The sequence below is a fragment of the Notamacropus eugenii genome, chromosome 2 (genome assembly GCF_028372415.1).
Source record: "Notamacropus eugenii isolate mMacEug1 chromosome 2, mMacEug1.pri_v2, whole genome shotgun sequence".
Classification (NCBI taxonomy): domain Eukaryota; kingdom Metazoa; phylum Chordata; class Mammalia; order Diprotodontia; family Macropodidae; genus Notamacropus; species Notamacropus eugenii.
In genome coordinates, this window is record NC_092873.1 from 107232087 (window position 1) to 107245239 (window position 13153).

The window sequence follows — 13153 nt, forward strand, 5'->3', positions numbered from 1 at the left end:
TAATCCAGTGGCTACTCTTTGCTAAGTACTTTTGGTCATTCAATCAATTCAGAATCTCCCAAAATGCACTACCCTAACATAGAGCCTTTGCCAAATGATATGCTACAATCCAAATATATGATTTTTGTGACATTTTTCTGACTGACCAACAAGTTTTGTGACCATGTCAAAAAAAGAAATGAAGTTCATCTGGCATAATCTGTACTTTATGAAACCATACAGCTCTTTTGTTGTCATTACTTCCTTTTCTTAATGTTCACTAGCAAACACTGCCTGTCATAATACATTCTGGAATTTTGCCAGTTGCTGAACTCAAATTTACCAACATTTAAGTCTAAAGAGTCTGTAGATTCCCTGAATTGAAAACTGAATCATTGACCTGTGATGAGCCCTGCAGGCACTTCCCAGTTCACTATAATTTTTAAAAAGCTTTTTTATTTTTTTTAAAGGTATGGTAAACTCAACAACAGGCTTACCTTAGAGTTATTTGCCTCAAAAGCAAAGCAGTAAAGAAAACAGAGTATCATCATTTTTTTTAAATCAAGCAGTAATTGTTTGTTAAGGGCCCCTCTGTTAAAGGCTAGACACTATGCTTGACACTTGAAATGCAAAGACAAAATTCAAACTGTCTCTGTCCTCAAAGAGCCCACTTTTTAACAGGGGAGAGAACTGAGACATCTGTAGACATAGCTTTAAATTGGCAAAAAGATTAATGGGAAGCATAATTATTTCCATCTCGAAGGAAGGACTGAAGGATTATGGGGGGTACAAGCCTTGAGAGACATGGGAAATCAAGGAATTTTTGTTCTGAGGAAAGGAGAGTGATCCAGGACAAAAATTCACAAGGGTTAACAGGGATTCAAGGAGAAGGCTCTGCTACCAAAAATCAAACATACTCGATCAATTGGAGCCTTGTCTGGCTGACTTGCCCTCTTAAAGAGTGATCTGCCTGCACAAAATTATCTACTTGTCTGAATGGACATGTCTGCTACTCTGTGGGACACGGTGAAGTTGGCCCCTCTCCACTCTCTCTCCTTCTTTTTATTGCTGCCTGGCTAACTGGTATTGTTGTCCTCTAGAGTCTCCTGTTCTATTTAAATCTATTTCTTTGCTGTCTGCACTTTTATAAAGTGCTTTGTCTCCAGGTAAAGATAAGCTGATTTCCGTTGCAAGTGTTTGTTATAAAGGTGTGGACCATATAAGAGAGGAAAGCTCAAAAGGGAATTTGAGATCAATTTCTATAAACTTGTGAATCTGTATTGAACTCCCTAACAGGCTACACAAAGAAGGACTTCATAGAAAAGTACAAAACATACCAGGTAACCCTGGGGAGAAAGGCACTAGCTCCCAGGGATCAGAAAAAACTTCATGCAGAAAGTGAAATAATCTCTGATAAACTGCTCTTTGGGATTATCCCACCTTAGGAGTTCCAACCCTATTCTATTCCAAGAGGGCAATGAAACAATCCAGGTGATTTGCCTAGAAAGGTATATTCAGTGACCTGAGTCCTAAAATAACCTGTATGATAATAATAGGCATCATGTCATTGGACCCTTATAAACAATCCTTTAGCATCTCCCTCACAGGGTTGTTGTAAGGGTCCAATGAGATAATAATGTCTGTAGAGTGTGTTGTAAATGACTTAAAAATGGCACACAGGTTATCAGTGTTGGAGGCAGAATTTCAACCCAGCTCCTCCTGAATCTAAGTCTAGCAGTCTATGTCTTAGGGTTCAAATCCTGTTCCTATCACTTAGGACCTTAGACAAGGCATTGAATCTTAAATTACTCATCTGTGAGATCTCGTTGTTGGATCAAATAACCTCTAAGATCCTTAACAGCTCTTAATTTTTGAACCAAGAAAATACCACCATTTGTCAGGGTCTCAATTCTTCAATCAGTCTTAGGTAACTCTGGTATAAGCAGAGCCAAGATCGTGGAGTGAAAGCAGGAACTTTCTCGAGCTCTCCCCACTCCCAACCTCCAAATACCTGAAAAATTACTCTAAACAAATTCTAGAAATTCAGTACCTACAAAATGACAGAACAAAACAAATTTCCAGCCCCAGATAGGCTGGAGGGTCTACAGGATGTGTCTATCACACTGGGCTAGGAGCAGAGAGGATCAGAGCACAGTCTGGGGTGGGTGCCCTGGGATCGAAATGTGTCCCCAGGGACTGACCTTCTGGCAGCTGTGGTAGTTTGGACTTCACAACCCACAAACACCAGAGACAGCATAGAAAGTCAGTGGGAAAATTCTATGGGACCTTGTCTGGTTGGGGCCCTGCCCCAGCCCCAGGGCAGAGGAGGAAAAGGTGCTGGTACTGGTGCTGGGTGTAAGTGATGGTGGCAGTGGCTGTGGTTGCCCCAGCTGCTTCTGGAGCGCTGGGCCCACAGACAGTGTGGGGTTGAGTGGTTGATACAAAACTCCTGAAGCCTGAGACAATACATCCACACCCCCACTGGAAGCAGAGTCTAACCTGGACAAAGAGTTAGAAAGTCAAGTATTTGGCTGGGATCATAAGCAAGCAGGTAACTCTCATACAAAGTGAGTGGTAAAAGGCCTGAGTTAACAGTTAAAGTTAGTATAGGAATCCAAAAGAGGGAAAGGGCCAGAGAAGAAGAACTGAGGTCAATACATCTGTGGCCTATGATTCACCACGAATGCATTAGGACAAGGATGTATTCCCAGGAAAGTGCAAAAGAAACCACCATTACAGCTTCTGTTTCTGTCTGGGTCATTTAGCTTTTCACTGGAGAAAAAAATAAGTCATTGCCTGACCACAGGTTTTACCCTAGCAATCATCTGCTACATGCATGAGTGCCACTGATTATATGGAAGATGGGACTGGAAAGTGAGCATAAATCAATGCAATCTATCCCCATTACTAAAATAATCAGAGATCATGGCCTATTAATGGGAGCTGGATAGCAAGAGTATCATAGGATGCAGAAATGGAAGGGACTATAGCTAGCAGATGATAAAGCAGATAGAACATTAGGCCAGGAATCAGGAAGATCTGAGTTCTAATCATGCCCCACATATTTATTAACTATATGACCCTGGGCAAAATATTTAACCTCTATCTCAGTTCCCTCAACTGTAAAAATGGAAATAACAAAAACATGTATTTCACTTGGTTTTGTGAGAATAAACCTATTTGCAACTCTTCTAATGCTATCCACAGAAATGCTGTTTAACCCCTCTCATTTATTTTTTTATTTTTTACGTTTATTTCTTTATTTTTCATTTTCAATATTCATTTCCACAACATTCTGAGTTCCAAATTTTCTCCCCTTCTCTCCCCTCCCCCCACTCCAAAATGCCATACATACTGATTACCCCTTCCCCCAATCTACCCTCCCTTCTTTCACACCCCTCCCTTCCCTTATCCCCATTTTCTCTTTTTTCTTGTAGGGCGAGATAGATTTCTATACCCCATTAGCTGTATTTCTTATTTCCCAGTTGAATGCAAAAACAATTCTCAACTTTTGTTCCTAAAACTTTGAGTTCCAACTTCTCTCCCTTCCTCCCTCCCCACCCATTCCCACTGAGAAGGCAAGTAATATAGGCTACATATGTGTAGCTTTGCAAAAATCTTTCATAGCAGTCATGTTGTGTAAGACTATATTTCCCTCCATCCTATCCTGCCCCCCATTTATTCTGTTCTCTCATTTGACCTTGTGCCTCCCCAAAAGTGGTTACTTCTAATTATTCCCTCCTCCCATTTGCCCTCCCTTCTATCATCTCCCCCATCCCACTTATCCCTTTCTCCCATACTTTCTTGTAGTGTAAGATAGATTTTCATACCAAATTGAATGTGCATATTATTCCCTCCTTAAGCCAAATGTGATGAGAGTAAGCTTCACTTTTCCCCTCTCACCCCACTCCTTTTCCCCTCCATTGAAAAAGTTTTTTATTGCCTCTTTCATGAGAAGTAACCTGCCCCATTCTATTTCTTCCTTTCTCTTCCCAATATATTCCTCTCTCACCCCATAATTTTATTTTTTTAGATATCATCCCTTCCTATTCAACTCTCTGTCTATATGTGTGTGTGTGTGTGTGTGTAATCCCTCCAACTATCCAAATATTGAGAAAAGTTTCAAGAGTTACAAATATTATCTTTCCATGTAGTGATGTAAACAGTTCAACCTTAGTAAGTCCCTTATGATTGCTCTTTCCTGTTTACCTTTTTGTGCTTCTCTTGATTCTTGTGTTTGAAACTCAAATTTTCTATTCAGCTCTGGTCTTTGCATCAAGAATGCTTGAAAGTCCTCTATTTCCCTGATTGACCACTTTTCCCCCTGAAGTATTATACTCAGTTTTGCTGGATAGGTCATTCTTGGTTTTAATTCTAGTTCCTTTGACTTTTGGACTATCATATTCTAAGACCTTCAATCGCCTAATGTAGAAGCTGCTAGATCTTGTGTTATCCTGATTGTATTCCAGAATACTCAAATTGTTTCTTTCTAGCTACTTGCAATATTTTCTCCTTGACCTGGGAACTCTGGAATTTGGCTACAATATTCCTAGGAGTTTCTCTTTTTGGATCTCTTTCAGGAGGTGATCAGTACATTCTTTCAATATTTATTTTTTACTCTCTGGTTCCAGAATATGAGGGCAGTTTTCTTTGATAATTTCATGAAAGATGATGTCTAGGCTATTTTTTTGATCATGACTTTCAGGTAGTCCCAAAATTTTAAAATTGTCTCTCCTGGATTTATTTTCCAGGTCAGCTGTTTTTCCAATGAGATATTTCACATTGTCTTCTATTTTTTTTCATTCTTTTGGTTTGGTTTTGTAATTTATTGGTTTCTCATAAAGTCATTAATTTCCATCTGCTCCATTCTAATTTTTAAAGAACTATTTTCTTCGGTGAGATTTGAACCTCCTTTTCCATTTGGCTAATTCTGCTTTTTAAAGTATTCTTCTCCTCATTGGCTTTTGGACCTCTTTTGCTAATTGAGTTAGCCTATTTTTAAAGGTGTTATTTTCTTCAGCATTTTATGGGTCTCCTTTAGCAAGCTATTGACTTGCTTTTCATGATTTTCTTGCATCACTCTCATTTCTCTTCCCAATTTTTCCTCCACCTCTCTTACTTGATTTTCAAAATCCTTTTTGAGCTCTTCCATGGCCTGAGACCATTGCATATTAATTTTGGAGGTTTTGGATGCAGAAGCCTTGTATTTGATGTCTTCTTCTGATGGTATACATTGTTCTTCCTCATCTGAAAGAATGGAAGAAAATACCTGTTCACCAAAAAAGTAGCCTTCTATAGTCATACTTTTTTTTCACTTTTTTGGGCATTTTCCCAGTCAGTTACTTGACTTTTGAGTCTCTTGTCAAGAGGAGGGTATACTCTGGGCACCTGTAAATTCTCAGTTCCTCCAAGGTGACACAATCAAGGGAGAGGAATTTACTCTTCTCCTGGCCTGCACTCTGGTTTAGGAGAAACCATAAGCACTATTCTGCCTAGGATCTGTAAGTAGGACCCTGTCTTCAGAGTCTCCACCAGCTCCACCAGCCAGCACTCCTCACCCCAGGACCACCACTCAGGGCTGAGACTCAATTCCCCCAGGATCTTTAAAATGTATGTTGCCACTGCAGTGGCTGCTGCTGGTGGGGGCCAGACCACATTCCCTTCTCACCCAGGTGAAAGACCTTTCTCACTGACCTTTGGAGCTGTCTCTGGCATTTGTGGGTTGAACAATCTGGGAACTGCAGCTGCTATCTGGGATTCAGTCACCTGAGGCCTGTTCTCATCCTGTCCCTACTCTGCCACAGGCAAGGCTGGACTGCACTCTGCTCTGCACCTGGTACGATAGACCTTTCCTGTCAGCCTTCCAGGCTGTCTTGGGCTGAAAATCTCTTTTACTCTGTTGTTTTGTGACTTCTGCTGCTCTATAATTTGTTCAGAGTCATATGTGCTATGTGGGGGGACCTTCTACAATTTCATCTGTCTACTCTGCCTTCTTGGCTCCACCCTTCCAATCCCTCTCATTTAAAGCAAGATGCTTCTAATGTGGCCAGTTTGAAAAATTATCTATTTGTTTCATGACACGTCATCATCCAAAGAAAACTTTGTCTTGTAAAGCAACATAAAAGTCACACAGATTCAGTAGCAATAGCATTTAATTAAACTATGAAATAATAAGACTATTAGAGAAGGAAATAAACCATGGGTCACAATATTCTATATCTCTAAGGGAATTATAAGTAATTCCTTTAATTGCATTGATTTCCCAACATAGTGGAAGATGGAAAATGACTAGCCTGAAGTCACAGTAAGTGATAGAGTTGGGATTCAAATTCAGTCTTTCCGATTCCAAAATCAGTGCCCTTACCTACGAAACATTACAATTGCCTCCTGATATCTTTTTATCCCTGTCTGTCTCTCTTTTACTTTCTCTCTCTGCCTCTATCTGCCTCTCTCTTTCTCTGGTAGGACTCAGGTTTCAGTGTTCTTGGAGAGAAGTTATCCAGGATCACTTCAGAAGAGTACTTTATTGAACCTGGTTATCACATCACTACAAGTTCACATCTCAAAGCAAAGAGTGTTTTTTCTCCACAGACAATCCTGAGAAAAATATGTTTGCTATATAGCTACTTCAGTTCTGACAGCTGACTTCTATCTTGATCTTTAGTGGAGATGTGAGGTGAGGATAAAAAAGGATCCTAGGGATATGTCCTATAACGTAAGGAGACTCCTTGACTTCATTGGTGGAAATCCCTAATAATACCAATGATAATAAATATTCCTTACTATCACAGTGTTATTTATTATTAATAATATTATAATTTTATTATTTATCAGGTATTTAAGGTTTACCCAGCACTTGAATATTGTAGTGGGAATATCCCTAAGTAGGGCTTCATTCAGCAATGATTGGGACCAAGAAATCATTACTTAATGGAAAAGATTATCTGGACTAATGTGATTAGTGTGGTGACACCAATCATGAGGAAAAGACTCTGATGGGTAGGGAGTATTCTCTAAAGAGGGAGGTTTAAAAAGCAGGGCCTAGAGAAAGAGGACACTGGGAATCAAACTACAGAGTATAGCTTTTCATTCCATATCACAAGGGTTATGGGTATCCCTGCAATCTGGAAAAATTAATGTAAAATTCCTTCTCCCCCACCTTTGTACCAGAGAAAGCTGAATAATTGTGGTATTAAAAGATAAAATATATTTCTCTGATGGCATGATCTTCTTCAGCAACTAAGGATGAACACAATATATTGATATTACACAATACTATACATATATTTTATGCATTTCTGAGTTTCTAATTTTTTCTGTTGTTGTCTGCTGGCCTTTGTGTGTCATCTGTAGCTTCTGCAAAACTCCCCCAAAGTCCCATTTAATTTCTAATGCCTACCTGTGATATGTCAAAATCATGATGGGGAAAGTCACAATGCGGAAGGGATAACTGTACAGTCAAAGCCAAAATATCTTGGAGAGGGGTATGGTCATGGAAGCCCAGGACAAAAGTATCACAGCTATACCATAATGCTCCAGAATCAAGGAAAGAAGGTTCAGCTACTCCCTTTGGAGAAACAAGTGACTCCCAGAAAATACATTTGAAGAGGCAGACAATAGTATAGTTTAAACATTTACTACTGGAGCTGTGAGTTCTGAAGGGACTTACCCTTCTTCCACTATGCTGGGGAATCAGTAGAATTAAATGAATTCATTATAACTTCCCTGAAGGTATAGATTATGGCCCATTGTATATTTCCTTCCCTAACAGTTTTTATTGTCTCATGATTTTTGCTATTGAACCTGTGAGGCTTTTGTAGCATTTTTCAAGACAGATAAAGTTTTTGTTGGATGGGGCAAAATCATGAAGTAAATAGATGATTTTTCAAAATGACCATAGCAAACTTCTGTTTTGAACTGAGGGATCTTTCCTCTTGTTTTAATTTAATTGAAATAATTAGTAACTAGAAAAGTTGAAAGATAGAAGAAAAGTCCACAGAAATCACTGGCATTTAGCAAGAAGAGCTAGAAAGAGAAATTAGATTCAAAATAACTATAGAAACTAAAAAATATTTGGGAGTATATGTCTGAAGATTGATGCAAGGATGATGTGAATTTCTGTGCAGAAACAAAGCCAGACCTAAATAATTAAATAAACATTAATTCCTCAAGGCTAAATGGAACCATCATAAAAAATGACATTATTACCTAAATTAACTTTCTTTTTCAGTGCTGTACCCATCAAACTCCCAAAAGAATATTTTATAAACCTGAAAAAAATACAAAATTCATAGGGAAGAACAAATAGTCAAAAATCACAAGGACAATAATGAAAAAAGTGGGAAGTAGATTTCTCAGTACTATATCTCAATCTGTTCTACAAATAAGAAATATCAAAAATGATTTAGCACATTTTGAGAGAGAGAGAGAGAGAGAGAGAGAGAAGTCAATCAGTGGAACAGAATAGATACATGACAAACAGAAGCAAACAAACACAGTGGTATACTGTTTGATAAACACCCCAGTTACTGGGACAACTCACTATTTGGCAAAACTTCTGGAAAAACTGGACAGCAGTCTGGAAGAAATTAGGTTCAGAAATGTACTTCATACCATAGTCCAAGATAGACTCCAAAGGGATACATCATTTAGATATAAAAGGTCATATCATAAACAAATTAAAGAACTAAGAGGGAAATGAAAGGAAATAAGTATTTCTTAAGTGCCTTTGTTAATGTGCCAGACCCTGTGCTAAGTGCTTTACAAATATTATCTCATTTGATCTTCACAATGAGCATATGAGGTAGGTGCTATTATTATTCTCATTTTATAACTGAAGAAATAGGAAAACAGAGGGTAAGTGATTTGCCCAGGGTCACTCAGCTAGCTAGTCATTATCTAAGGTCAGATTTGAATTAGATTTCCCTGTCTCCAGGCTCAACACTCTATCCACCTTACCATAAGAATGTGTATGTGTAGAACCCATATAAGATTGCATTCCCTTATGGGAAGGGAAGGAAGATTGAGGGGGAGAATAATTAAAACTTATGGAAGTGATTATTGAAAACTGAAAACAAATAAATTAATTATTAACCAAAAAAGAAGTAAAATCAGACTCAACCTAAAAAACAAAACAAAACAGATGTGAAATGGATTGTCTTTTCTTTAAAAAATTATTTTATTTTATCTTTTTTTCAATAATCGAACATTTTAATCCCTATCTACACTACCCCTTCTCCAACCATGAAAACAAAAGAAAAACAAAAACTCTCATAACATATAAACAAGGTCAAGTGAAATAAATCCCCACGTTGACCATGGTCCAAAATGTCTGTCTCATTCTGCACAGTAGTCCATAACCTTTGTCATGAATAGACAGCGTTCTTCTTTACCATTCCTCTGGAATCAGTTGATGATTACAATGATGAGAGTTCTTAAGTCTTTTAAAATTGTTTGCTTCTGCAATTTTGATATTACAGTATAAATTGCTCACTTCACTCTGTATCAGTTCATATAAATCTTCCCAGGTTTCTCTGAAATTGTCTTTTTTCTTCATTTCTTAATTCCAAATACTATTCCATTACACTCATATAACATAGTTTTGGATTGGAATGTCTTAAGAGCTAGTAATTTCTTTCTTAAAAGAACACTGGCTTTGAGCAAAGGCAGGATTAGCATGGGCCAGGGGTATTATAAGAGTACTCTTATTCAGATAGAGATTGGATGAGGGAATCCCGAAGGTCTCTTTCATCTCAGAAACTCAATATTTCAAGAAAAAGAAATTCTATGTTTCTGCAATTTGCAGTACAAAACAAATATTTCTTGACCTCAAGGAGTTTCCAAACCTTTCTCAGCCCTCAGACAAGCTAAGATATCTGTCAACAATCTGGTTCTTAAGTAAATAAAGTTCTTTTTGACTGGAAGCCAGGATTCAGGCCAAACAGCTGTCCATAAAGCTATGCCAACAACCTAAACTGGTCCCCACACAGATATTTCTCTCCATTAATATCTCAGTAACTCAAATTGCTGTCTTCTTGTTCCTGTTTTAAGGAAATCAAACTTCATCTCTTTTTTTAGGTCAAATGAGATAATATTTGCAAAGCACTGAGCACAGTACCTGGCACATAGTAGATTGCATGTTCCTTTCCTCCACCTTTCCCTTCCCTATTCACCTTTCTAATCTTAATCCTCTGTTGCCTAGTCAGTTTTTGAGCACTCTTCACTTCGAACCAGTATAATGGATGGATTGGCCAATGAGGGCCCAGCCGTTAGGGCTCTGAGAATATGTCCTGATTAGTAACAACCCATATATATGATTGGTAAGTGTCCTTCATGTGCAACAGGGGGGCTCTGCTCCCACTTCAAAGTACACACAATTATCCTCTGTGTGTCTTCTATCATCTTAGCACATGGTACAAAAGCTTTTTAATTCACTGCTGAGTTAGAACTGAGCATGTATATAAAAAGACTGTCTTTTCCCTAATGGTGAGTGGTACAAAAATGGCTGTGGATGTCTGAGGCACTGGGGCTTCTCTCCCATACAGCTGCCACATGTCTGTGCTATTTCTTTCATCTCTGTGTTCTTTGCTGATCTTAAGTGAATGAGTTTTGGTGATAGAATGAATGGAATAGGTTATAACCTTATGAGTTTTAAAAGGTCAGAAGAGCCATCTTGTCAGCAGTCAGAGCTGGTAGCTGATGAGGGGCCAGCCTAAGGAGTGAGCTGTTTGACCCAGCTCAGTGGTGTATCAATCTGGTAGCCAAGGCACCATGTCCAGCAAATAAGGAGTAGACTTGTCTCTCAACTCTACCTTATGCAGAAGTCATCTTGGGAGAAACCTCTGAGAAAGGAGAAAGAATCAGGAAATACCTCCACCTTAGGCAGGAGGTGGAGAGAATAATTTGCAGTAACCACTTGAAGTTTGAGCCCAGTCTCCTCAGAGACTACGTAAGAGTGCTTTTTAAAATTTATCTTTCTTTTTAAATTTTATTTTTATTTTCAATTACAAACAAGACCATGTGTAGAGAGGGGAATGTGTTCTTCGTCTGGAGAAAGAATATTGTTGTATTTTAGTCCTATTATACCTTCTGAGTAGAAATACCCTTTTGAAAAGGCTAATTGATATTAATTGGTTAATTGATACTGATGAGACGTTAACTGGTTGATTGACATTGAGGAAACACATTGGATGAGAGGCTTAAAGGGGGATAGTATTAGATATCCCCCCCAGTGACTCAGGGTAAGCCCCTAGAACCTTGAGGGGAGATGTAGCCAGTCTTACTCTGAGAACCCAGCTTATTATTGAGAACAAGTTAGGATGGCAAGATTAGAGACTGTACTACTACACTTATATAAAATAATTCATCACCAGCAAAATGGGCTATATGTGATTAACATAGGATTGGGGGGGTGGGACAAGTCATCCAAATCATCAGTGACCTCACAACCGTAGCCTAGTCATCAGAAGACAAAAACCTGCTTCACTATAGTACGTGTAATAATGAGATATGGACTATTAACAAGGAGAAATTACAAGTTAAGAGCTCTCTGATCTTTACACATGGCACTCCATCTGCTTTCTTTGCCTCTGCCCTGGCTATCTCTCATACCTGCAATGCATTCCCTCCTCACTTTCACTTCAAAGACTTTCCCACTTCCTTCCAGACTCAGCTCTACAGAAAGAAAGAAAAGGAAAGAAAGAAAAAGGAAGAAAGGAAGGAAGAAGAGGAAGACAGAAATAAGGAAAGAAACTCTCTCCTTATTCCTCTCCACCAACCACTGGTGCCCACCATTCCTATGTACTTTGTATTAAACTATCTTATATTTCTGCATGTTCTGTCATCCCAGATGAATGTGAGTCTCTTGAAATTAGAGATTCTTCCCCACATAGCTAACCAATACTTCCAAGAAACTACTCTCTTGCTCTGCTGTCCCCCAAAATACAATGGGGTCACAGCATTTGAAAACAGAGCAAGGAGAACAGAGAATAAGAAGGCCTAAGTTCTAGTTAATCAACAAGCATTTATTAAATACCATTATGTGCAAGAAAAAATACCATATTTCACCACATAATGGTTGCAGATTTTATGCCAAATTTTTGCAAAAAAGCATATGCAACCATTATATGAAGCTTTTTTTAAAAAAATGTGCTGGTATTACTTAAAAGTCATTTATTACTAAACTGTCTTAGTGTAAGATTAGGATGCGTAGAATACTTGTGAATATATGTTAACATTGAAAACTGACAATGTGCTTGCACTGAGAATTCTAGGCTCAAGGCTCACAATGCAGAGAGATAAATGCGTATCCATATGCCACTGATGAATACATTGCTACTCTGTTTACCTTTTAAGCAGCGTGATGAACAGAAATATACCATGAAATGATTACACAATGAAAAGCTATAAATCAATTTTTAGAGTGAAAAAACAGATTATGAAATGAGCTGAACCAAGAGAACATTATACACAGTAACAGCCACAATGTGTGAGGACTGTTTCTAATAGACTTAGCCCTTTGCAGCAATGCAAGGACCTAAAACATTGCCAAAGGACTCTTGTTGCAAAATGCAATCTACATCCAGAGAAAGAACTATGGAGTCAGAAAGCAGAATGAAGCAGACTGTTTTCTATTTTGTTATGTTCCATTTTCATTTGGTTTTTCTCTTGGTTTCTCTCATTTGTTTTAATTCTTCTATGCAACATGACTAATGTGAAAATGTGTTTAATAAGAATGTATGTGTAGAACCCATATAAGATTGCATGCCATCTTGGGGAGGGAGGGGGAGAAAATTTAAAATTTATGGGCGTGTTTGTTGAAAACTGAAAATAAACAAATTAATTTTAAAAACCAGATTGTGTCATGGCAATGATTATTCGGTCAAATGCCGTACTTAGCATTAGGGATATAATTACAAAGAACAAAACAATCTTTACTCTCAGGGAGCCCATGCTCTAATGGAGGAGACAAGTATATCTATAAGAACAGAGAGAATAAATAAAAAGAGAATAAATTCAAAGTACAAGGTAGTTTGAGAGGTAGAACTCTAGCAGTTGAGAGTCCCAGGAAAGGTTTCCTATCAAAGGTGGTGCTTAAGCTGAGCTGAAGGAAATGAGAGTCTCCAAGGCAGAGGTGAGGAGGGAATGCATTCCAGTCATGAGAAATAGATAGCCA